The sequence below is a fragment of the Lissotriton helveticus genome, chromosome 2_1, assembly GCF_964261635.1.
Source record: "Lissotriton helveticus chromosome 2_1, aLisHel1.1, whole genome shotgun sequence".
NCBI classification, from domain to species: domain Eukaryota; kingdom Metazoa; phylum Chordata; class Amphibia; order Caudata; family Salamandridae; genus Lissotriton; species Lissotriton helveticus.
In genome coordinates, this window is record NC_136059.1 from 1084265398 (window position 1) to 1084292415 (window position 27018).

The following is a 27018-nucleotide window of genomic DNA, read 5'->3' on the forward strand; positions in this document are numbered from 1 at the left end:
GACCAGAACATATATCTAAAAGATTTCGAATTTCTGAAACACTTTCTATTTTTGATCTATCACTGCTACATTTCTCAAACACAGAATTCAATAAACAGCAGAATCTTTGATCCCGATTTTCAACAATCTGTTCTTGTAAAGTTTGAAGAAAAAAAACAACATTAACCACTACGTTAGCATAGCAGTTGACACCAGAACTGTTTTCAAACTGAAATCCAACAACTTCTTCAACAGAATCCTTTTTCTTTCTGCTTACAATTACAGTTTCACCTACTTTTTGTCTTTTTGCTACTACCTCACTGCAGTTATTCTCATTTCTTCTTTTTCGGCCTACCACACGTTTTTCAAACAGAGGATATTAAGGCAAATGTGGAGCATACTCTCTTCTTAACCTATTGTATTCTTTAACACAATCTAGATCTGCACAAATCTTTGTCTCATCACACTCAATCAAGTACAATCCTGATAAAGTTCTGACTCGTGATAATGCCACATATGCCATACCCTCTTTAAACACAGAACTTCCAATGTTCACCAAAGCACTATCTACACTTAAACCTTGAGATTTATGAATTGTCACTGCATATGCCAAACAAACAGGAAACTGTTTTCGGCGAACATAAAAGTCTTTTACAAGCAAAAATCTAGCAGAACAACGACTGATTTGTTGTACTTGCTCAATGCCATCAAATTTAATTTTAAAAAATTCAATTCCATCTCTATTTCTGTAATTCACAAAATCAACAACATGACCCATTGCTCCATTTACCAGACCTCTTTCAACATTTAAATTCCTTCTCAAAATGATACGACAATTTAAACACACATTCAGAGTCTTTTCAAAACCAGCAGTTTTAGATATACTCTTCTCTAATGAATCCAATTTTGATTTCAAATTTTCTGACAAAATAATTGTTGCTCCCATATGCTCTATTTTATCTATAGCTTCCAGTTTCACAATCTCTTCATTTTCTAAGTTTAACATGTTGTTGTTGAAGATGGAACATTCTTGCAGAGTTGGCATCAAACATATCCCAGATTTGTTCTCAGTAATTTTCTTAAAAATATTTTCTGGAAGAATGTTTTCATTTGGATACAAATTTGAAATTAATCGTGCATGTAAAGCTTCTTTCGCATGCTCACTTACTTTTCCGATTCTTACATCTTGTAGAATATTTTTATAATCTTCATCCTTTGCCTGTCGCATATTTTGAAGCAGTTCTGCATATTTGAAATTTAACCATATATTAACATTTCCAATGCTTCCTAGGCACTTCCTGGTATCTTCATGCGTGAGCATTTTAAACACTGGTTGTCCTTTCACTGGAGTCAACTGCAGTAGATCTCCAAAAACAATAATGTGTTTCCCTCCAAATAACACATCATACTCTGTTCTAAGAATTTCTTGCATTCTCAAATGCACAAAAGCAAGCATTAGATTTGAGACCATGCTTACTTCATCAATGATAAGAAGTTTCATTTTCTTCAGGACTCTGGAAACTTCAGAACACGCATCTCCAGATAGCTTGTGGTATTGCAATTTATTATCATGCTCAGATGGTAGCATCAGTAAACGATGTAAAGTAATCCCTTTAATGTTATGCGCTGCCAGCCCAGTTGGAGCGGTTACAACACAAGACAGCGGTGATTCAGTCCTTTTCTGCAGATAAGTTGCAATTGCTTTAATCAGAAAACTTTTTCCAGTTCCCGCTTCCCCACTCACGTACAGTCGGACAGGCTTAAATGATGTACATGAGCACTCTTTTTTCTCATGACTGAATCCATGTTCAATCTGTTCTGTGACTTCGTCATATATCTGTTTCTGCTCAACGTTTAGTTGTTTCACCAAATCTTCTAAGCTAACTACATCCTCTTGAGCTTGTTCCATAGCTCTTTCCACCTCATCCATGGCAGTGGCAGCTTCATTTTGGATAATTGGTCCTCCTAGTGGATCCTGACTCAATGAAGTAGAACTCTGACTGTCTTGAGAACTGTCTCTAGCAATCTCTGTAGCAATTGTGGCTTCTTGCTCTATTTCTTCGTTCAACATTTGCAGATAATTAGGAAAAACAGGACATTCTATGGTATCCTTGGTTGCATTAAAAGAATCTTCGTAACAGAGAAAATCTCCAAGTAGTTCCTCTTCTGTACGCCATGGCTTAAAGAGTTGCAAAAGAGCTAAATAGTAAAATTCCCTTTTGTCTGGAGATTCGCAACTCAATTTTCGATGATTAATCAAATGGCCTTTTCTCTGCTTCACTAGACATCCTTCACACCCAATGACAGCATATATTCCATTATTGACATCTTCTGTGATGTTCCTCTTATAACTATAGTTTTGCAGAACTTCATACAAACAAGTGTTCTCAAGATGACTACTTCTATTTGGATAGTATGTATCCAACATGTTTGTCTTCAAAATATCTGTACTGTTTGGTTTTTTCTCCGCCAAATACTCAATTTCTTGTACAGATTTCAAAACTCGGTTTCGTGTTGCAGCAAGACCTAGACTCGCCCAAATGATTGTTCTAGATTTGGCATAGAGACTTACTGATGATAACCGATCAGAACATTCAAATGCTCCACTTTCTCGATGCAACAACATCTTCAGACTGAAACTGTATAATTGTTTACTTATACTCTTTTCATGTGAAATGTCCTCCCACATTTCCTTCAGTTCTGTCTTTTCTTTTTTTGTGATGTAAGACGTCACATATCGAGCCACAGCAATAGAGTTGTCAGCAACGAACTGAATATCCATGTTAGCATTCAACATGGACAAAATCACTGGGTTGTAGTCGTTGATGTACTTGGACTCTTCATTTCTTTTTAAATTGTATGTATTTTTTGGTGATTTCTTCGTCACAGTATGTCGCAGAGAAGACGTCAAATTATTTACTCTTCCTTTAGAAATCACTGGTCGTGGAAACCCGAAACGACATTTTGTGTAGAACTTGTCCTTGTTTCTGAATTTTCGACGACAGTACTTTCCACAACGATGGGATTGAAAGCGTAAAACTTGTTGCCTTAAACTGTTTTCTTCGGTAGTTTTCGGAACAGCACATGTTGAATACTCTTCAATGAAACTCATCACTGTGTCAACCAAATCTGTTCCAAATTTGGGTGCATCTTTAATCCATAACAACATATGTATGTGAGGAGCACCTCTCGCTTGATACTCCTTTCTCCAAAAGAAATCCAAAACCTCTCCAAGGGGAGGATTTTTTTTGTTGGTAATAAAAGACATCATAGCTTCAAATCTATGATTGAAATATCTGCATACATTCACTGGATCCAAAGAACACAGTTCTCCAGGTGTTTTGAATTCTATATTTTGTATGTTAGCATTTGCCTCTCGTAGAAATTGAAGTAAGTCGTCCCATGCATACTCAGCACAGCTAAGAGTGAGGAACCATGTAGGAGTTCCTAAGTTTCTTAGCATACATTTCAATTCCCCATGACGACGGAACCAATACTCGTTTGTACCACGCTGACATGCCATGAGATTGATTAGCTGAGATTCCAAAATACTGTCTTGCAGATTGACTTTCTCCATAAAGTCCCTCGCCGAAACATTTTGCAGATGTGCTCCACTTTTCAGTATATGGTTCACTGCATAAGAAATCCCAGACAAGTCACTTTCATACTGTAGATGAAACAAATACGGAATGCATTGACGAAACCTTGGATCTTCAGCATATAATCTTAAAGTCCGGTATTCAGATGCAGGAAATTGAACTGGTCGATCGTCATATCGTCCACCTCGACCTGTTGGAAATAACTGTGGAAAACAACGAGCTTCCAAACTTTCTTCCCTTACACTAATGGGACTTCCTTTTGCTGCTTTCATTTGAAACAAGTCAATTGCATTCCACATTACGTCTTTGGAATGCAAAGCATGAACAGTATAATGTTCATATATTTCTTCACTTCTAGACACATCAACTTTTTCAATTTGGCCGGCTGAACAATTACTGTCTTCTTCTGCAGCTGTTTCGTCTGCTCCAACACATACATGTTTGTAGTACTCATTGTTTTTGACCAAATACAACTTGCCTTTTTGACTTTCCTAACATCCACTAAATCTTGCCAGATTTTCTTACTCTTTGTCGGAACCCCCTTAGCTAAAATAACCAGAGGTTCCTCTTCCACTTTTTCTACACCAATTGTATCAATATTTTCCTTGAAATCTAGAGGCAAATAAACAACTCTTCCCTTTAATCCTCTCTGTAAATCTGAAGGAGGCAATTTCCCTATCTTAGGCTCCATGCAAACATAAGTCTGAAAAGGATGCACACATTGAATCAGAATAGACTCATAGGTATTTAAATCCATCAATTCAGAAGGAATTTCTACCAACTCCAGATTATTATGAACAGCTCTAGCAGGCATTCTGTTTTCATTTAATTTATTATAACAATATTTACAAATACGTTAATCGGAACCCAAATCAAAACAATTTTCTACCAACAAATAAATTGCAAAATTCTTCCACTCATTATTATTTACCTTTTCGCTTTTTACATATAAATCAACTAATCTAGTCTGATGCTTATAATGAGTTCGTCGACAACACACACAATTAAAATTAGGCCTTTCACTTGATTTCACCTTAAACTTGGTAATTTCCTGGTCAAACTTTTCTGTACTTGAAATCTGCACATTGTCTTCCACATTATTACCTTCTATTACTGTGTCAATTTCTACACTGTTCTCTTTTTCACCAAAATAACAAAACTCAATTTCTTCACAAATGTTCTTCACATCTAATTCAGATCCATGCAAAAGAGCACTGTTTAACTGTTAAAGCTTAAGTGCTGGACGTTTTGCATAATACAACCTTCTCACTAATTTCCTCATTTTATTATGATGCACTGCTAACATCCTAAAATTATGAAAACCACTCTGACATACTTTTCTAGAAAGACAAGCCAGTGAATGCCCATGCAAACCTGTGTTTTCTCTCACTCTAAAAGGATCTAAGTCTTGCAACATCTTCATTTTCTGTTTTAGACTTTTCTTACTATATGTACGTAAGAAATTACGAAGCGAATCGATTAAATCCTGTCGCACACTACAAATACTACTACACTTCCAAGTGTACACTGGACCCTTAGTACGTCTCCCTAAAACTTCATCAGCTAACACCTCTTCTGCATCTCTAGACATAGGTTTCTCTTTTTCAATCGGACAACCGTCTTTCACCTCATATGCTCGACCACTGGTGTCAACTGCATGCACCAAAACATTCTCCTGGAAGTAACTCTCCTCATTAAAAAATGGCTCACAACTTGAACTATGCATCCATTCTCCAGAAAAAACTTCACACAAATTAGTCCGATTAATTATTCTTTTCCATCTACTGTTCGAATTGAAAACATCAATTGCCTTGCTAAGTATCCTAATTCTATTGATTACTAAAATAAATACTTTTTTCTTAACTTCAAAAGCCTGATCAACAATCTTCTCTACATTTTTCTTTTTCTTGTAAAAAGCAGCTCTCTGTTTACCTTTCTTAACATTTTTTAACAAATTTAAAACTACCCTATTGCGCAACATTCGTCTACGAATGTCCCTAAATTGGTTTTGCCTTCTATTCCTATACATACTGTTCTCTCCTGCTCCAGTAGTAACATTTTTGGGGGGCCTCTCCTTCCTTTTCAAATATGCTCTCTCCTTCTGTATATTCACATTCTCATTAACATTTTTTTTTATCTACATATGTTCCGAAAAAAAGACTTAGTTGTCTTACCAGGAGCTTTTTTTGTGTTTTTTGAAGTATTTGTTGTACGGGAGTGCTTTAATTCCGTTGCTGTTTTTGATTTTTTCCGCTTGGCATCTTTCCTTCTCCTCTGCCTTAAGGGCATATTTCCTTACTATTGAAATCTTGATTTCAATATGTGGTAAAGAAAAAAATAACACATTATAGACCACTATTACCAAACAACAAACCAATGACAATAAGCAAACGATATAAACACTAGTTTACAACATATCTAAGTTTATACCACAGCAACTATGTAACTAGGAGTAAGACAGAGAAAAAGAGCTAGAGGGAGTAACACAAAGAGACAGAGAGAGTCAGACAAAGAAACAGGTAGAGGGAGTAAAACATAGAGAAGGAGTAAGACAGAGAGAGTGTATAATATGTTGTAAGACAGAGAAAGGATATAATAGGTAGAGGGAGTAAGTCAAAGAAAGGGAGAAAGGGAGTAAGTCAGAAAAAGGGTGTAACAGGGTGTAAGACAGAGAGAGGGTGTAAGAGGACGTAAGACAGAGAGAGGGTGTTAGAAGGGGAGAGGATGTAAAAGAGACTAAAACAGAGAGAGGCTGTAAAAGGCAGAGAGAGAGAGTAAGTTTGAGAGAGGGTGTAAGAGGAAGTAAATCAGAGAGAGGATGTAACAAGGAGTAAGTCAGACTGAGGGTGTAACAGGAAGAGAGGAAGAGAATAAAAAAGTCAGAAAGAGGGAGAGAGGGTGTAAAACAGACAAAAGGTGTAATAGGGAGTAAGTCAGGGAGAGAATGTTACAAAGAGAAAGGTTGTAAGATGGAATAAATCAGGAAAAGGATGTAAGAGAGAGTATGACTTAGATATTGCTGTAAAAAAGAGAGAGAGGGAATAAATCAGAGACAGGGTGTAAGAGAAAGTAAGTCAAAGAGAGAGTGTAAGAGAGTGTAACACAGAGTCAGGATGTAAAGAGGAATAAGTCAGAGAGAGGGTGTTAGAAGGGGACAGGTGGAAAAATAGAGTAAGTCAGGAAGAGAATATAAGAGAGACTAATACATTCTTGATAATGCTTGGTAAGGAAATGTTGGTGCATAAAGGAATTGTATTTTGTAAATGAGTGAGCTTTCAGCAGTGTAATGAAATGCTTATACATATGACATGTGCTCTGTTTTTTAAATGTTATTTAAAAAAAGATTTCGGGCACATGAATTGGTTTTACATTATTGACAAGGATTAGATAGTGTCTGCATGATTAAAAAAATATATTAGCACATTTCACAATCATGTCACCTGTGTTTCCTCAGATTAGTAAGCAGATTGTGCAGATGAGGTAAGGCCTGTCCAGGGGTGCAGAGGAGGTGAGTCCAATAGTGCAATGGACAGGACTCACCTCCTCTGACCCTTGGGCAAGCCTCACCTCCTCCGTGCCCCCTGGACAGGCCTCAATGTATTGGGTATAATTGATGGTAACAGGGTGCAGATGAGGTGAGACCTGACCAGGAGTGCAGATGAGGTGAGGCCTGTCCAGGGGAACAGAGGAGGTGAGGCCAGTGTCCAAGAGTACAGTGGACAGGACTTCATAAAGCCTCTCCCCCACTGCACTCTTAGACACAGGCCTCACCTCCTCAGCACCTTTCACAATCATGGAGCCATTTGGGCTTTCCTCACCTCCTCTGCACCTTACGAAATCATGTCAGGTGTGTTTCCTCAGATTAGGAATCAGATTGTGTTTTTTTATTGTTGCTTTCTGTTATGTTTTTTGTTAATGCTTGGTAAACATTTTTTGCTGCATAGAAGAATTGTATTTTGTAAAAAACTGAGGTTTCCGTAGTGAAATGGAATGTTTGTACATATGACCTGTGCTCAGTTTTTTAATGTTAATTTAAAAACGATTAAGGGGCAAATGAATGGCTTTAGCATTTTTCAGAAGGATTAGAAAGTGTCTGCATGATTAAATAAATATATTTGCACTTTTCACAAACATGTCAGCTGTGTTTCCTAAGATTAGGAAGCAGATTAAGCTTTTTTATTCTTCCTTTGTGTCATATTTCTTGATAATACTTGGTAAAGAAATGTTAGTGCATAGGGGAATTGTATTTTGTAAAAGAGTGAGGTTTCAGTAGTGTAATGAAATGCTTGTACATATGACCTGTGCTCTGTTTTTTAAATGTTAATTAAAAATCGATTTAGGGCACATGAATTGGTTTTACATTATTCACAAGGTTTAGATAGTGTCTGCATGATTAAATCAATATATTTGCACGTTTCACCTGTGTTTCCTCAGATTAGGAAGCAGTTTGTGCAGTTGACGTGAGGCATGTCCAGGGGTGCAGAGGCGGTGAGGCCTGTCCAACGGTCAGAGGAGATCAGTCCTGTTCAAGGTTGTACAGGAGGTGAGGCCTGTGTTCAAGAGTGTAGTGGGGGAGAGGCTTGTCCAAGGGTGTAGATGAGGTGAAGCCTGTCCAGGGGTGCAGAGCAGGTGAGGCCTCTCCAGGGGAGCAGAGGTGGTGAGGCCTGTGTCCAAGAGTGCAGTGGACTAGACTTCATGAAGCTTCTCCCCCACTACACTCTTAGACACAGGCCTCACCTCCTCTGCACCCCTGGACAGGCCTCTCTCCCACTATACTCTTGAACACAGGCCTCACCTCCTCTGCACCCCTAGACAAGCCTCACCTCATCTGCAACCCTGAACAGGCCTCACCTCATCTGCACCCCTGGACAGGCCTCACCTCATCTACATCCCTGGACAGGCCACACCTCATCTGTACCCTGTTACCATCAATTATACCCAATACATTTAGGCCTGTCCAGGGAGCACGGAGGAGGTGAGGCTTGTCCAAGGGTCAGAGAAGGTGAGTCCTGTACATTGCACTCTTGGACACAGGCCTCACCTCCTCTGCATCCCTGGACATGCCTCACCTCATCTGCACATTCTACTTCCTCATCTGAAGAAACACAGGTGACATCATTGTGAAAGGTTCTAATATATTTCTTTAATCATGCAGACACTATTTATTCCTTCTCAAAAATGTAAAAGCCATTCATTTTCCCCAAAATCGTTTTTCACATCACATTTAAGAAACACAGCACAGGTCCTATGTACAAGCATTCTTTGTCACTACTGAAACTTCACAATTTTACAAAATACAATTCCTCTATGCAGCAAAATCTTTTTAACAAGCATTATCAAAAAACATGACACAAAGCAACATTAAAAAATCACAATCTGCTTCCAAATCTTCTCCATATAGCATACAAGTCTCTATCTATATTAAATGAATCATTACTCACCTTTACAAATGCTTTGGGAGATTGAGAACAGTGTCAGACACACACACCAATATTTCTTTAGCAGAGCAAAAGGTATGCACTCAGACACTGCAACCATGAAAGGCACAGAAAACCTCTAATTCTACACACATATCCCTCATGTTAACCAATTAAAACTCTTCCCTCACTATTTCCAAACCAACACCCTTCCCCCCTCAGCCCTTTCTGCCTGTTACCATAGCAACTCCCTCCTCACTGAGCTCTCAGGTTTAAAAGTTTATTCTACAATGTTGCAAATGAACTCAGCAAGGATGTTTGACCTCTCAATACACCAGCTTATCCGGTGCAATGTTTCTTTAAATTACTTTTTCTTAACCATTCAAATTACTTCTTTCACAGAACAGAACCATGCACCCTAACTTTCAGTTTTCAACTATCTGAATCCACCAATCATTGCTTGTGATTCAAGAGCACTGAAACTCCACAGTTTTTTTTTGCAAACTCCTACTGTTCCAACAGCCATTTCATTCCCACACTTCATCTGACTGCACCAGAACCACCCCTCTCACCATGTATTCTGTCTGGATTATTGGACATAGCTACATCCACTGGGATCAAAGGTACGCAGCTATCAGAAATGTTCACAACCTTGATTTACCAAATGTGGATTGGCCAGAAGGGATTGAGATGTCACCAATTGATACCATTGGTGAAAACCTTTTTGCATCTGCCACACCCTGACCTCATAATTATGCACTGTTGTGGAAATGACCTAGGCACTTTGACTGGGGTAGGTCTGGAAATGCTTTTAAAGGACACCTTTGGGCAATTGATGGCCCTTTTTCCACAAACTGCCTTGGTATATTCCAATATATGCCAAAGACAGAAATGGAAGTGGTGCAACCAATTTTGTCCACAATTTGAGAAAGCACGGAAACATGTGATAGACTATGGAATGGGTTCAATATACAACAATAACTTGCGTTACAACATGCAAGATATCTACAGAGGAGATGGTGTGCACTTCTCAGATGAGGGGAATAGAATATTCCTCCTGAATTTAAGACTGTGCATTGGAACCTACTTGTAGGTACCTAAATCAGTCACAGAACCCAAAAGCTCTTTTCAGGGCTACCCTACCTCTGATCACTCAAAATGATTATTTTACTCTAACTTTTTTCACTATTTTTCACCAAAGTACACTCCCCGGTACGCTCCCCGGTGCGCGTACCGGGCGCTCCCCCCGCGAAAACGTTTTTTTTGGCCTATTTGGGCCTCCTAAGCCCCCCTCAAAAAACCTAGGGGGTCAGGGAGTGTCTACCATGCCCCCTTTTACCCATTCCCAACGTTGTTTGTCCTCCATCTTGTGTCTCAATTCTACCGAAACACAAGATTGCGGACTCCCGTAGCGCTGCCGGTGCGCGTACCGGGGCGCGCACCGGTTAGCGCTCCCCAAAAATGTTGGAAGTTAATTTACATAAAAACCACTGGAGAGACATTCACCAAATATAGAATAGGCCCTACTACATACCAGTCCCTACCATTTTCCCAAATTTGGTGGAATTCCATTGAGCCATTTGGGCTGTAGCCCTGTCTAAATATCCTGAGGTAAATTACATGACAAAAACACATATGAAAGTGTTAGCATTTACAACCAATTAAAATGTTAATTTCGTTTTGTATTTTTATGTGCTGACATTTGATTGGTTATGTACATGAATATATATGAAACATGAGAGGGAAACACTGCCATTTTGACTAGTACAACCTGAGGTACATTTATAAAGGATTTTCTCTAAAAACTTCAACTGCTTTCTGAAAGGTAAGTTGTTAATTTGTATGGGGAACTATGTTGTGCACTTTAAGATAATTTGGAAAAACGTTTTCTGTTACTTATTTACTGTCCCTCTGTTATAGTTATAGATTGAGATAGGCTTCTCTGTTATAGTTATGGATTGAGTTAGGCTTCTCAGGTATAATTATGAATTTACTTAGGCTTCATCACATGCACTTTTTTATATTTCTACTTCCTGCCTGATACCATACACTGCCCATAGATAACTTCACTGTTAAAAACTCAGAAGTACCTGTCTGAACTTAAACCCAACAGTGCCCTAACTCTACTGATATAGTTAATTGTTTATGCAATTTACAGCAAGAAAATGGAAGGTAAAGAAGAGACCATTAATATTTCTTTTGAAATTACGGATGAGGACATTCTTGAAGAAGATTTTCTTGACTTGGATTTCATGGATGAGTCTCTGGACCAAGAACTAATTGACTGTATAGAAACCATTGAGTCATGCAATCAAAATTTTGAGGAGATTCCAGATAATCAGATGTTGGAAGTTCTATTAAATTATGAAAATTCTGAACATTCTGTCATGAGTGATGTCACTGACCATGTCATGAGTGATGTAATATGTGACGTCATCAGCAGTGTATTGCAGGCGCGCAAGTTATAGTGAGTCCAACTAACTATAACGTGGGAATTTCAATGGTTTTATGCGAGTAAAATTTCCAGCTAACTATAACTGGTGTGAAATCTATGTTTTTTTCAGTGAATTTAATAGGTTTTTTAAATGCTAATTCCTAACTATAACTGGTGTGAAACCTATGGTTTTTTCAGTGAATTTCATAGGTTTTTTAAATGCTAATTCCTAACTATAACTGGTGTGAAACGTATGGTTTTTTCAGTGAATTTCTTAGGTTTTTGAAATGCTAATTCCTGACTATAACTGGTGTGAAACGTATGGTTTTTTCAGTGAATTTCATAGGTTTTGTAAATGCTAATTCCTAACTATATATAGGGCCTCAAACCTATGTTTTTTTCATTGAATTTAAACGTTTTTTTATAGCTAATTTCTATAGCTATGAAATATATTTTTTATAATAAATCCTATATTGTATATCTATGTAATACTATTTTTTTATGTATATTTTTCCCTTTTTTTAAATTTTTTTGTCTTGGTGCGCTCCCGGTGCGCGTACCAGTGAACGCACGGGTAAGCGCAGTGTTATGGCGCGCCCCGGTGCGCGTACCGGTGAGCATCCCGTTAGCGCCATTGCCGCGAACTAAAACATCATCGTGACGTATCGCGTAGCAGCGTGATGCGTCTTGTGACGCACGGCGTACGCGCACCCGGAAGCGCCGAGCGCATACGGTCACGCAACATAAGCGCCGCCGGGCAAGCCCCCGGGCGCGCACCGGGGCGCGTAGCGTAAGCACGTCGGGTCATATGACCTCAAAAATAACACTTTTCATTGGTTCAGAACAGTTTTGGTTTCCAAATGATGAAAGCCCGGGTCATGTGACCTGAAAATAACACTTTTCATTGGTCCAGAACAGTTTTGTTTTCCAAATGATGAAAGCCCCCACCTTTTTTCCTCATTCTCACTTTGTTCTTTGAGTGAGGAAGACCTGCTTCTATTGATAGAGAAATGGCTACAGTAGCAGCAGCAGCTGGAGCATCTGCACCACCACCACCACCACCACCACCAGCACAAGGACCACCACAACATCACATTGGTGGTGAACAAGAAGAGGAGGAGGAGGAGGAGGAGGATGAGAGAAGGCAGTTCCTGCCTGAAGACAATCCCCCATATAAACCTAAGGAGCACTTTATATGGGAGTTTCTTAAAAATCCCAAGGGGTGCAAAGAAGGTAAATGCTGCAAAGGTGACCTGTCTCATCTGTGGCGCTGTACTATCCAGGGGGAACCCTGCCATAAAATATTCATTTGGGAATCACACAATGATTCGCCACATTGCACCCCAATAACTATTCTGCAGCAGAGGTGAGAGAACTGTGCAGAAACCTTCCCCAATCGTCTTCCAGAACCTCAACAAGCAAAGAACCCACTCCATCGGGTCCAGAGGCAAGGGAGATGGTCCCAAACATACAAACGAAGTTTGGTGGATACAAAATCGTTTGTATATTTTGTGGAAAAACAATTACTTATGGTGAGCAGAGTATTAATTTCATCAACCTTGCTGGTCACAACCACAAGTGCCCAAAGAAACCTTAATTTTTTCCTGTTTTTTTTGCTCCAGTTGAGCCGTTTACAATTCCCTGTTTTTGTTTGTCCCTTTTTGTTTGTCCCCATAAAAAATACAAAAAAATATAAAATTCTTCATAAAAGCCAAAAAAAGTAAAAAATGTTAAAAAAAAATTAAAAAAACATATAAAACAACAAAAAGAATAAAAAAAACAGTTCTTTTTAGAACTACCTCTAATTTATAAAAAAATGCTACATTTAAAAAAAAACTCTGTCATTCTTTTTTCTTCAGGGTACGCTCCCCGGTGCGCCTACCGGGCGCTCCTCCCGTGAAAATCGAATTTTTTTTAAAAAATGTTTTGCCCCGCGGGGCCCTTTTATGGCCCCACATTAAACCTAGGGGGTCAGGGGGGGGTCTACCCTGCCCCCTTTTGGTCATTTCCCCCTTTGTTTTTGCCACCACTTGTGTCTCGATCCTACCGAGACACAAGATGGCGGCCGCTCCGGACTGTTTGGAATGCTGACAGACACCCGAGAGCCAATCAGCTTTCTGCTCGCGAACTCGCGTTACGCGCTGGTACGCGCCCCGGTGCGCGTACCGGGGCGCTATTATAGATATATATATTATTTTGAACCTAAATTACTCAAAATCCACTAGAGCACATATCTTGAGACATAGCAAAGGCACATCGGGCTACCAGTCCCTACAATTTTGCCAAGTCTGGTGGAAATCCATTCAGCCGTTCGGGTTAAAAGTGAGTCCAACCGCCCTATGGAAATTAACATGGGGAAAACACGTTTTGGGACCCCCCTTTTATCTCGGCCCCCACTACACGAATCCCCCCCAAATTTTCAGGGAAGGAGCAGAGCGGAGCTGGGCATGTTTTTGGAGAAATTCAGCCAATTCCATCCATCAACGCCAAAGTTATTCCCAAAAGAATGTTGCGTATTTCCTATGGAAACTAGGTCCTAACTATAACTACCTACTGGTGACCGCCAGTAGGTAATATATATATATATATATATATATATATATATATATATATATATATATATATATATATATATATCAAGTACAACTTGCCCTCTGCATTGGGAAGGCACACTGCAGTGCTCGGCCATCCAGCTATAATGTGCTTCCTGCTTTCTCCTCTCTGGTAGTTTATAAGTTTTGCCGACGCGTTTCTGGGCACCACGCCCCTTCTTCATGGGCTCGGAAAAAAGCACACCTGATTCCTGCATGCGTTAGCTTTATTCAGCAGTATATTTTCCAAAGCATTGTGGGATTTTGAGTTCTGCATTCAGGTTTGTTTCTTTGCAGTCTTCGAGTGTGCCTGTAAATTCCAAATTAAAAGTTCATTATTTACTCTGAGTGAGTTCCAGAGGAATACAGGCAGGAATATATGCATTGATGAGCAGTGCGCTGTATTTCGTTCGGAAAAGTTCTGAACTGACAGCCTCTTACAGCCCGTGGGTGGCGTGTCCTCAGGCTGCAGATGGTGCTCTTCCCCACGGCCGGGCCGCCGCGTAGACATCAAGTACAACTTGCCCTCTGCATTGGGAAGGCACACTGCAGTGCTCGGCCATCCAGCTATAATGTGCTTCCTGCTTTCTCCTCTCTGGTAGTTTATAAGTTTTGCCGACGCGTTTCTGGGCACCACGCCCCTTCTTCATGGGCTCGGAAAAAAGCACACCTGATTCCTGCATGCGTTAGCTTTATTCAGCAGTATATTTTCCAAAGCATTGTGGGATTTTGAGTTCTGCATTCAGGTTTGTTTCTTTGCAGTCTTCGAGTGTGCCTGTAAATTCCAAATTAAAAGTTCATTATTTACTCTGAGTGAGTTCCAGAGGAATACAGGCAGGAATATATGCATTGATGAGCAGTGCGCTGTATTTCGTTCGGAAAAGTTCTGAACTGACAGCCTCTTACAGCCCGTGGGTGGCGTGTCCTCAGGCTGCAGATGGTGCTCTTCCCCACGGCCGGGCCGCCGCGTAGACATCAAGTACAACTTGCCCTCTGCATTGGGAAGGCACACTGCAGTGCTCGGCCATCCAGCTATAATGTGCTTCCTGCTTTCTCCTCTCTGGTAGTTTATAAGTTTTGCCGACGCGTTTCTGGGCACCACGCCCCTTCTTCATGGGCTCGGAAAAAAGCACACCTGATTCCTGCATGCGTTAGCTTTATTCAGCAGTATATTTTCCAAAGCATTGTGGGATTTTGAGTTCTGCATTCAGGTTTGTTTCTTTGCAGTCTTCGAGTGTGCCTGTAAATTCCAAATTAAAAGTTCATTATTTACTCTGAGTGAGTTCCAGAGGAATACAGGCAGGAATATATGCATTGATGAGCAGTGCGCTGTATTTCGTTCGGAAAAGTTCTGAACTGACAGCCTCTTACAGCCCGTGGGTGGCGTGTCCTCAGGCTGCAGATGGTGCTCTTCCCCACGGCCGGGCCGCCGCGTAGACATCAAGTACAACTTGCCCTCTGCATTGGGAAGGCACACTGCAGTGCTCGGCCATCCAGCTATAATGTGCATGCAGGAATCAGGTGTGCTTTTTTCCGAGCCCATGAAGAAGGGGCGTGGTGCCCAGAAACGCGTCGGCAAAACTTATAAACTACCAGAGAGGAGAAAGCAGGAAGCACATTATAGCTGGATGGCCGAGCACTGCAGTGTGCCTTCCCAATGCAGAGGGCAAGTTGTACTTGATGTCTACGCGGCGGCCCGGCCGTGGGGAAGAGCACCATCTGCAGCCTGAGGACACGCCACCCACGGGCTGTAAGAGGCTGTCAGTTCAGAACTTTTCCGAACGAAATACAGCGCACTGCTCATCAATGCATATATTCCTGCCTGTATTCCTCTGGAACTCACTCAGAGTAAATAATGAACTTTTAATTTGGAATTTACAGGCACACTCGAAGACTGCAAAGAAACAAACCTGAATGCAGAACTCAAAATCCCACAATGCTTTGGAAAATATACTGCTGAATAAAGCTAACGCATGCAGGAATCAGGTGTGCTTTTTTCCGAGCCCATGAAGAAGGGGCGTGGTGCCCAGAAACGCGTCGGCAAAACTTATAAACTACCAGAGAGGAGAAAGCAGGAAGCACATTATAGCTGGATGGCCGAGCACTGCAGTGTGCCTTCCCAATGCAGAGGGCAAGTTGTACTTGATGTCTACGCGGCGGCCCGGCCGTGGGGAAGAGCACCATCTGCAGCCTGAGGACACGCCACCCACGGGCTGTAAGAGGCTGTCAGTTCAGAACTTTTCCGAACGAAATACAGCGCACTGCTCATCAATGCATATATTCCTGCCTGTATTCCTCTGGAACTCACTCAGAGTAAATAATGAACTTTTAATTTGGAATTTACAGGCACACTCGAAGACTGCAAAGAAACAAACCTGAATGCAGAACTCAAAATCCCACAATGCTTTGGAAAATATACTGCTGAATAAAGCTAACGCATGCAGGAATCAGGTGTGCTTTTTTCCGAGCCCATGAAGAAGGGGCGTGGTGCCCAGAAACGCGTCGGCAAAACTTATAAACTACCAGAGAGGAGAAAGCAGGAAGCACATTATAGCTGGATGGCCGAGCACTGCAGTGTGCCTTCCCAATGCAGAGGGCAAGTTGTACTTGATGTCTACGCGGCGGCCCGGCCGTGGGGAAGAGCACCATCTGCAGCCTGAGGACACGCCACCCACGGGCTGTAAGAGGCTGTCAGTTCAGAACTTTTCCGAACGAAATACAGCGCACTGCTCATCAATGCATATATTCCTGCCTGTATTCCTCTGGAACTCACTCAGAGTAAATAATGAACTTTTAATTTGGAATTTACAGGCACACTCGAAGACTGCAAAGAAACAAACCTGAATGCAGAACTCAAAATCCCACAATGCTTTGGAAAATATACTGCTGAATAAAGCTAACGCATGCAGGAATCAGGTGTGCTTTTTTCCGAGCCCATGAAGAAGGGGCGTGGTGCCCAGAAACGCGTCGGCAAAACTTATAAACTACCAGAGAGGAGAAAGCAGGAAGCACATTATAGCTGGATGGCCGAGCACTGCAGTGTGCCTTCCCTATGCAGAGGGCAAGTTGTACTTGATGTCTACGCGGCGGCCCGGCCGTGGGGAAGAGCACCATCTGCAGCCTGAGGACACGCCACCCACGGGCTGTAAGAGGCTGTCAGTTCAGAACTTTTCCGAACGAAATACAGCGCACTGCTCATCAATGCATATATTCCTGCCTGTATTCCTCTGGAACTCACTCAGAGTAAATAATGAACTTTTAATTTGGAATTTACAGGCACACTCGAAGACTGCAAAGAAACAAACCTGAATGCAGAACTCAAAATCCCACAATGCTTTGGAAAATATACTGCTGAATAAAGCTAACGCATGCAGGAATCAGGTGTGCTTTTTTCCGAGCCCATGAAGAAGGGGCGTGGTGCCCAGAAACGCGTCGGCAAAACTTATAAACTACCAGAGAGGAGAAAGCAGGAAGCACATTATAGCTGGATGGCCGAGCACTGCAGTGTGCCTTCCCAATGCAGAGGGCAAGTTGTACTTGATGTCTACGCGGCGGCCCGGCCGTGGGGAAGAGCACCATCTGCAGCCTGAGGACACGCCACCCACGGGCTGTAAGAGGCTGTCAGTTCAGAACTTTTCCGAACGAAATACAGCGCACTGCTCATCAATGCATATATTCCTGCCTGTATTCCTCTGGAACTCACTCAGAGTAAATAATGAACTTTTAATTTGGAATTTACAGGCACACTCGAAGACTGCAAAGAAACAAACCTGAATGCAGAACTCAAAATCCCACAATGCTTTGGAAAATATACTGCTGAATAAAGCTAACGCATGCAGGAATCAGGTGTGCTTTTTTCCGAGCCCATGAAGAAGGGGCGTGGTGCCCAGAAACGCGTCGGCAAAACTTATAAACTACCAGAGAGGAGAAAGCAGGAAGCACATTATAGCTGGATGGCCGAGCACTGCAGTGTGCCTTCCCAATGCAGAGGGCAAGTTGTACTTGATGTCTACGCGGCGGCCCGGCCGTGGGGAAGAGCACCATCTGCAGCCTGAGGACACGCCACCCACGGGCTGTAAGAGGCTGTCAGTTCAGAACTTTTCCGAACGAAATACAGCGCACTGCTCATCAATGCATATATTCCTGCCTGTATTCCTCTGGAACTCACTCAGAGTAAATAATGAACTTTTAATTTGGAATTTACAGGCACACTCGAAGACTGCAAAGAAACAAACCTGAATGCAGAACTCAAAATCCCACAATGCTTTGGAAAATATACTGCTGAATAAAGCTAACGCATGCAGGAATCAGGTGTGCTTTTTTCCGAGCCCATGAAGAAGGGGCGTGGTGCCCAGAAACGCGTCGGCAAAACTTATAAACTACCAGAGAGGAGAAAGCAGGAAGCACATTATAGCTGGATGGCCGAGCACTGCAGTGTGCCTTCCCAATGCAGAGGGCAAGTTGTACTTGATGTCTACGCGGCGGCCCGGCCGTGGGGAAGAGCACCATCTGCAGCCTGAGGACACGCCACCCACGGGCTGTAAGAGGCTGTCAGTTCAGAACTTTTCCGAACGAAATACAGCGCACTGCTCATCAATGCATATATTCCTGCCTGTATTCCTCTGGAACTCACTCAGAGTAAATAATGAACTTTTAATTTGGAATTTACAGGCACACTCGAAGACTGCAAAGAAACAAACCTGAATGCAGAACTCAAAATCCCACAATGCTTTGGAAAATATACTGCTGAATAAAGCTAACGCATGCAGGAATCAGGTGTGCTTTTTTCCGAGCCCATGAAGAAGGGGCGTGGTGCCCAGAAACGCGTCGGCAAAACTTATAAACTACCAGAGAGGAGAAAGCAGGAAGCACATTATAGCTGGATGGCCGAGCACTGCAGTGTGCCTTCCCAATGCAGAGGGCAAGTTGTACTTGATATATATATATATATATATATATATATATATATATATTCACTGAAAAAACCATAGGTTGTTGACCATATATAGTTAGGAATTAGCATTTACAAAACCTTGAAAATTCACTGAAAAAACCATAGGTTATAGACCATATATAGTTAGGAATTAGAATTTACAAAACCTTGAAAATTCACTGAAAAAACCATAGGTTATAGACCATATATCGTTAGGAATTAGCATTTAAAAAACCTTATTTTACTCACACAAAACCACTGAAATTCCATATATAGTTAGTTGCACTAACTATATATCGCGCACCCGCAATCCACTGCTGATGATGTCACATATTACATCATTCATGACATGGTCAGTGACATCACTGATGACATCACTGATGACATCTCAAATGACATCACTGATGACATCACTGATGACATCTCATTTGACATCAATGACCACATCACTGATGATATCATTCATGTGACAATACAATGCATCTCCTCACACTTTAATATAACCTCTGTTACACCCCGTGTTAAATACAGAGTATAATTTTTGAAACCATTGACACACCAATACTAGACATCACCTTCGTGCCATCTAGATTTCAGCGCGTTCTGCTGCCTTGGAACTATTCGCACAACAGACCGCTACTGACGACCCACCCCCAGGCAACATATTCTGAATTTTCATAATTTGAAAGAACTAGTAACATGTCCTCATCAGGAATTTCCTCTTCAATCATCTCATCAGGAATCTCCTCATGAAAACTCTGCAATGATGATTCTTGTAACTCTATGGTCTCCAAACATTCGATAAATTCGCCATCAAGAGATCATTTCATTAAATGTAGTGGATAATTCAAAAGAAATTGCCACGGTCTCTTCATTGTTTAAATGTTTTTACTGTTTTTGTTTTGTTGTATATATTTATAAGTTATTAAAGTTTTATATTCCTACTACTTTGTTGGAGTGCTATATATTTTTAATGTGACACATAATTGTAAAAACTTTGATGTACAAAGAGTCATCCCTGGAATCTTCCGCTTCAGGCTCGGTCCCCTCCCCAATCACAATACAGGATGGTTTTCAGATAGTAGGAACGCGTGTGGTTTGACGGATCTCATCGGGTGTGGGCCTTGATCTACTATAACTCCTTTGAAGAGGGGTGATTCTTTACAGCTGGGGCCATAAACTACATCTGCAGGGCTAGCTGATAGCCTGGACAATCGGACACAGAGGAAGAGGAGTGTCAGAGGGTGCGGTAGTGAATAGGGCGAAAGGGAGGTGTCGGGCGGGCACAGAGTGTGATTCTCAGGGAAGAGCAGCGCAGATGGGGGGAGGTTTATTGCCGATGCATAAGACAGAGAGCGGGGGTGACCAGTGCCTGGGGAAGATGCTTGCGAGGGTGGGGAGCCATACTACGGATCAACAGCGTGCAGAGAGTGGGTCTGGTCAAGGCATCTAAAATGGCTGCCGTGCACGACAAAAGTGTGGCATTTCAAAAAAGGCAAGATGGCGCAGACAATGTTTTTCAACACTTCCTCATTTCCTTCGAATCGAACGTTAACAGACGTTGGTGCATATTACCAAAGTTAAGCGATATTTATCGCTAACGATGCTTAGCAACGAATTTTTTACCGCTAAGCATCGTCAGAAATTATCGCAGATAAACCTTGCTATTATCAAGGTTTATCGCAAATGCGATAAAAAACGGCCGCAATGCATGAATATCGCTAAAAAGTCAGCGATATTCATGCATTACCGAGCTAATGCTCTTAGCCATGTTATCCACCTCCCATTGGATAACATGGGTAAGAACTGCTCAGGGCAGGTGTTAGTTTTTGGAGATATTCGCGCTTGGCGCGAACATCTCCAAAAGTTGGTAATAGGAGATAGATATCTTGCATGTTGTAATGCAAGTTATTGTGGTATATGGAACTCATACCATAATCTCTCAGGAAAACAGAAACTGATCCTTTTGGGACCGCCTGAGAAGGCCTAGGGGGTGAGGGGTACTCTACTTTGCCCCCTTTTCACGTTCCAAACTATTTTATTTTACTCTCTTCTATAATTACACAAAATGGCAGCGATAAGATGCATCAGAGACAGACAGTGAGAGAAAGGAGGCCGGAGATGAAGAAGAGATGTCAAATACACATTGGAGATAATATAGTGGGAGAAGGGAAGTAAATATGAGTAAACTTACCATGTAACATAAAAATGTTGCACTCTATACTATAAGTCTCATTTTATACTACAATCACTTCGCTACAACCTCATAAATTAAAAATAAAAATGAATAATGTCTCAAACTATTTTTGATTTCTAAATATAAATTTATTCTTCTGAATTTTCAAAATTTGAAAGAACTAGTAACATGTCCTCATCAGGAATTTCCTCTTCAATCATCTCATCAGGAATCTCCTCATGAAAAGTCTGCAATGATGATTCTTGTAACTCTATGGTCTCCAAACATTCGATAAATTCGCCATCAAGAGATTGATCAAAAAAATCATTCAAGTCATCTCCTCCTTGTGAGAATACTTCATTATTGGTACTGTCAATTTCAATAAATGTAGTGGATAATTCAAAAGAAATTGCCACGGTCTCTTCATTGTGAGCCATTTTATTTTGAAATTGCTTGCTGTAAATTGCAGAAAAAAAGAATCACTTTCATTTATCGTTTTTAGTAATACATAATATAAAACTAACTTTATCAAGTATTTAGTATAACAGAAGGACTGTAAATAAATAACAGAAAACATTTTTCAAATTATCTTAAAGTGTACAACATAGTTCCCCTTACAAATTAACAACTCACCTTTTTAAAAGTAGGAGAAGTGTTAGTACTGTGTAAACCAAACACCAGAAATTGAGCACCAAAAATTCCTCACAAATGTACCTCAGACAGTAGTATCACAAAATGGCTGTGGTTTCCTCTCATTTTAGATATATACATAACCAATTAACTTTCATCACACACAAATACAAAACCAAAGTAACATTTTAATTGGTTCTAAATTTGAACACTTTCAAATGTGTTTTCCCCATGCAATTTTCCATACGACATTTAGATACGTCTACAGCCTGAATGGCTGAACGGAATTACACCAAACTTGGCAAAATGGTACATCAAACCTAAGAGGTCAGGGAGGATCTACTATGCCCCCTTATGGTCATTTGCCCCTTCGCTTTGGCCTCCTCTTGTCTCTCGATCCTACCGAGAAACAAGATGGCGGCCGCTACGGACTGTTTGGAATGTTTACAGACGCCGTAGAACCAATCAGCTTCGCAAAGCTCCGTAACGCGAAAAGTACGCGAAGCGGAGCGCTGCTACAGATATATATCTTTTTTTGAACGTTAATTTCTCAAAATCCACTGGAGCACATATATTGAGACCTAGCAAAGGCACATCGGGCTACCAGTCCCTAATATTTTGCCAAGTTTCGTGCAAATCCATTCAGCCGTTCGATTATTATTATTTTTTATTTTTTTTTGCCCCGCGGGGCCCTTTTAAAACCTGCACATCAAACCTAGGGGGTCAGGGAGGATCTACTATGCCCCCTTACGGTCATTTGCCCCTTCGCTTTGGCCTCCTCTTGTCTCTCGATCCTACCGAAAGACAAGATGGCGGCCGCTACGGACTGTTTGGAATGTTTACAGACGCCAGAGAACCAATCAGCTTCGCTTCACAAAGCTCCGTGACGCGAAAAGTACGCGAACTGGAGCGCTGCCTGGTCCGCTGTTACAGATATATATCTTTTTTTGAACGTTAATTTCTCAAAATCCACTGGAGCACATATATTGAGACCTAGCAAAGGCACATCGGGCTACCAGTCCCTACAATTTTTCCAAGTTTCGTGCAAATCCATTCAGCCGTTCGGGCTAAAAGTGAGGCCAACCGCCCTATGGAAAACTCAATGTTAAAAACACGTTTTGGGACCCCCCTTTTTTCTCGGCCCCCCCTTGACGAACCCCCCCCAAATTTTCAGGGGCTGCTCAGAAACGAAATGTTCCATTTTCCTGAAAATTTCAGCCAATTCCGTCCACAAACGCCAAAGTTATTAGACATAGAATTTTCAAAAATCCCATAGAGAAAAAATCCTAACTATATATACCTACTGGCGACCGCCAGTAGGTAATATATATATATATATATATAACAGCAAAGATTAACAAAGACGCCGCACTCTTCTTGGATGATTCCAAATAGGTTTATTGACCCATTTTCTTCCTTTCACCTACGCGTTTCGAACTCAACAGTCCTTGTTCACGGTAGCATTACAAGTCCTTCATTAGTTTCTGATAATTTATACTGAGTCACCACTTTTACCATTATGCAGCATTGTGGGCTTAGTAGTTTTAATATACATAGCTATGTCTAGCTTATCCATGGCGCCGCTTGTCGGTATTCCGTTTCTCTCCCGCGGGTCATGGCTAGTATCAATTACCTAAGTGGTAAGTTATGAGTGAGTTATATGACTGCAACGCTTTGCATATTAGATGATAACTCACACTAACGGTGGCAAAATGAGATGGTTATAAAGCTGCATGAGCTTACGGCTGAGTGCCTTGTTTTTATATGCCACTTATGACATGACTAACTAACTAGTAAGTCGTGATGTCATCTTGTGTGTTATAAGCTGAGTGCTAGAATTTTACCATGATCTCCACGGAGGGTTCTCTACGGTTTACTTCAAAGTAGCGCCCATAGATACAAAATAAACTACAATCAACACAAAAGAAATACTGATCCCTCTAACTCCTTACTAAACCTTAATTATTTTAAATTATAACATCTCTAATATATTGGGACTACTTTTCGAGTCAATATACAAGAGTCCTAGCAAATTTAAAGAATATTTCTGCTATGCAGATCGTTGCGTACTGTATAAAAAGACAGACTGATAGCACAAGCAAGAGTCAATATCTGCATGTGGTTTCATGTAGGTTTTCTTCCTATACATGTCGATAGGTTGTCGGGTGATCAGGTTACACATTTTAGTTGGGGCTCTCCAGAATCGATGTAGATTAAAAGGTATTCAATCATGTTATTAATATACAGTTATAAGTGTACATGCATCTCTTCGTCCCCATTTAGGCCTTGCGGGATTTTGGTTTTGAAGCGGATGATTAATTTCGACTCCAGGCGTCTCAGTTTCTGGAGTTGATTGCCTCCTCTTTAATGCTCAATTACCATGGCTAGACCGGAATATCTAATGTTTTGCCATGTTTTGTTGTTGTGGCTGAGCATGTGTTTAGCTATATGGGAAGGGAAAAATGGCAAAAGGAGGAACAAATATATACTAATTTTCACAATAGTTGACAGTAAATTCTCCTATCGGTCTTGTGGCGGAAGTCCACTGTTCAATTATTCAAACATTTTCAATGTCATCACACCCACAGGAGGATAAGATTACACATTTCAATTTATTGTAATCCAGTCAAAATATACTTATGTCATTTCTTTTATATATATATCATGAAACAAAAACGAAAATCCTCTCAAAGCAAGTATATGCACTCTACACAACGAATTTACATACCTATGTACATACCTATATACAACAAATATACACAATGAGACAACATATACACTTTATACAGCAGAACATGTAACCAAAAAGTTTTTTTTTAAATATATATATATATCTTTGTTATGTACTCATTATATTTTCTTCACCCTACAAAACAATACTACAAGAGTGTCCTCCTATTAAATCTAGCTGGTACACTAGGAGGTAGTCGGACACAACGGTTCCAAGCCAAAACCTCATGGAACCTAAATCTTCACATGTGTCCAGTGGTGTAACTTTCCCAAAATAATTGAAAACAAAAAGACTCCTCCAATTGGAAAGTGTTGACGCAGTCGCGTTTCGGCCTTCCAACAAATCAGGCCTCTTCTGGACAGGGCGACAAAAAAGGACCTAAAAATACATATGATACAATACATTAACTCGAAGACAGATGGTCAAACACTCTGTGTGCCACCACATCCCACTCCGTGGCCATCACCATCCAAGTCGCACAGCATTGGTTGCGGTACACTTGCGGTGTAGAGTGGTTTGTACTTCGTTGTCCTGGATATATATTTCCGTATCCAGGAAGACGACACGTTCCTCACTGATCTCAAAGGTGAATTTCAAATTATAGTTCGAATTGTTCAATATTTCAAAATATTCAGAGAACTCATCTTTAGTGCCATCCCAAATCAACAGTAAATCGTCTATGTACCTCAGCCATGCAATGGTTTTGTTTACAAACCGGTCATTTTCATGCCTCCACGCCCATGTCATTTCCCAAAGTCCCATTGTCAGACATGCGTACGAAGGGCTGAAGGAAAAGCCCGTCGCCGTCCCTTTTTGTTTGTTTAAACAGATCATCTCCAAACAAAAATATGTTCTGTACTAAACAAAGTCCCAACTGAGAAACAGGGAATATTATGAGAAAATGAAAACAAACCCCACGCGGAAATGGAAAGAGGATCTGGACACAAAATTGGATCACTGGCTGCACCGAAATTTATTAAATGAGGATGAAGTGAAGTATTTAAAGGTAGAACATCCCAAAATGGCCACAATATACTTCCTTCCCAAGATCCACAAGCACCCCACGAAACCACCAGGGAGGCCGATAATATCGGCTAAGGGAGCGCTATTGGAGCCCATGGCTAACTACCTAGATGTATACTTGTTACCATATGTGAAGGGACTCACATCATACATACAAGATACAGGCGATTTGCTGCGACGCCTACAGGAGACTCCTTGGCAACCCAATTACAAACTAATTACTATGGATGTGGTGTCCTTATATTCTAACATCAGCAATGACATTGGCATCAGTGCTTGTGAACACTTTCTGGCAGAAAGAAGCATACAGTACTTTGAACATAACCAAATGCTAATAGAAATGATTCTACTTTGTTTAGTACAGAACATATTTTTGTTTGGAGATGATCTGTTTAGACAAACGAAAGGGACGGCGATGGGCTTTTCCTTCAGCCCTTCGTACGCATGTCTGACAATGGGACTTTGGGAAATGACATGGGCGTGGAGGCATGAAAATGACCGGTTTGTAAACAAAACCATTGCATGGCTGAGGTACATAGACGATTTACTGTTGATTTGGGATGGCACTAAAGATGAGTTCTCTGAATATTTTGAAATATTGAACAATTCGAACTATAATTTGAAATTCACCTTTGAGATCAGTGAGGAACGTGTCGTCTTCCTGGATACGGAAATATATATCCAGGACAACGAAGTACAAACCACTCTACACCGCAAGTGTACCGCAACCAATGCTGTGCTACATGCTGAAAGCTTTCACCAAAACAGTTTGATTAATAACATTCCTTTTGGCGAGTTCCTGAGGATCAAAAGAATTTGTTCCAAAAAAGAAGAATGTGATAAACATCAACAAAATGCAGTACAACGTTTTAGAAAACGTAAATACAAGATGGGTAATATTGAAAAATCAATGAAAAGAACAGAAACATTACAGAGACACGATTTGCTGAAACAAAAAACTCCGGAGACTGAGGAAAATAAAATCCGCATGATAACTACCTACTCTACGGCCAACCAACAACTAATGAGGATCATGCGCAAAAACTGGCACATCCTACATATGGATGAAACGACGGCAAAAATAGTGGGGGACCATCCTAATATAACTTACCGACGAGCTACAAACTTAAGGGACAAATTGGTGCATAGTCATTTTCAACCACCAAAGAAACGAGAGGATTGGATGAAACCAAAAGGATTTTTCAAGTGCTTAAATTGCAAGGTATGTGCCATTGCCCAGAACACCAAAGAAATACGAATGGCAAACAACCGCATTTGGAAAATTCAACAACTGATCAACTGCAAAAGCCAATTCGTGATCTACATCATAGAGTGTCCTTGCTCGCTCAGGTATGTGGGCAGCACAATATGCGAGTTGAAGAAACGCATCTTGGAGCATGTCAGAGCCACTATCAACACAGACAGAGCCAACGCAATAGCCAGGCATATGGAGAAAGAACACTCGAATAATTGGAAAGATCTAAAATTTTACGCTGTGGAATTAG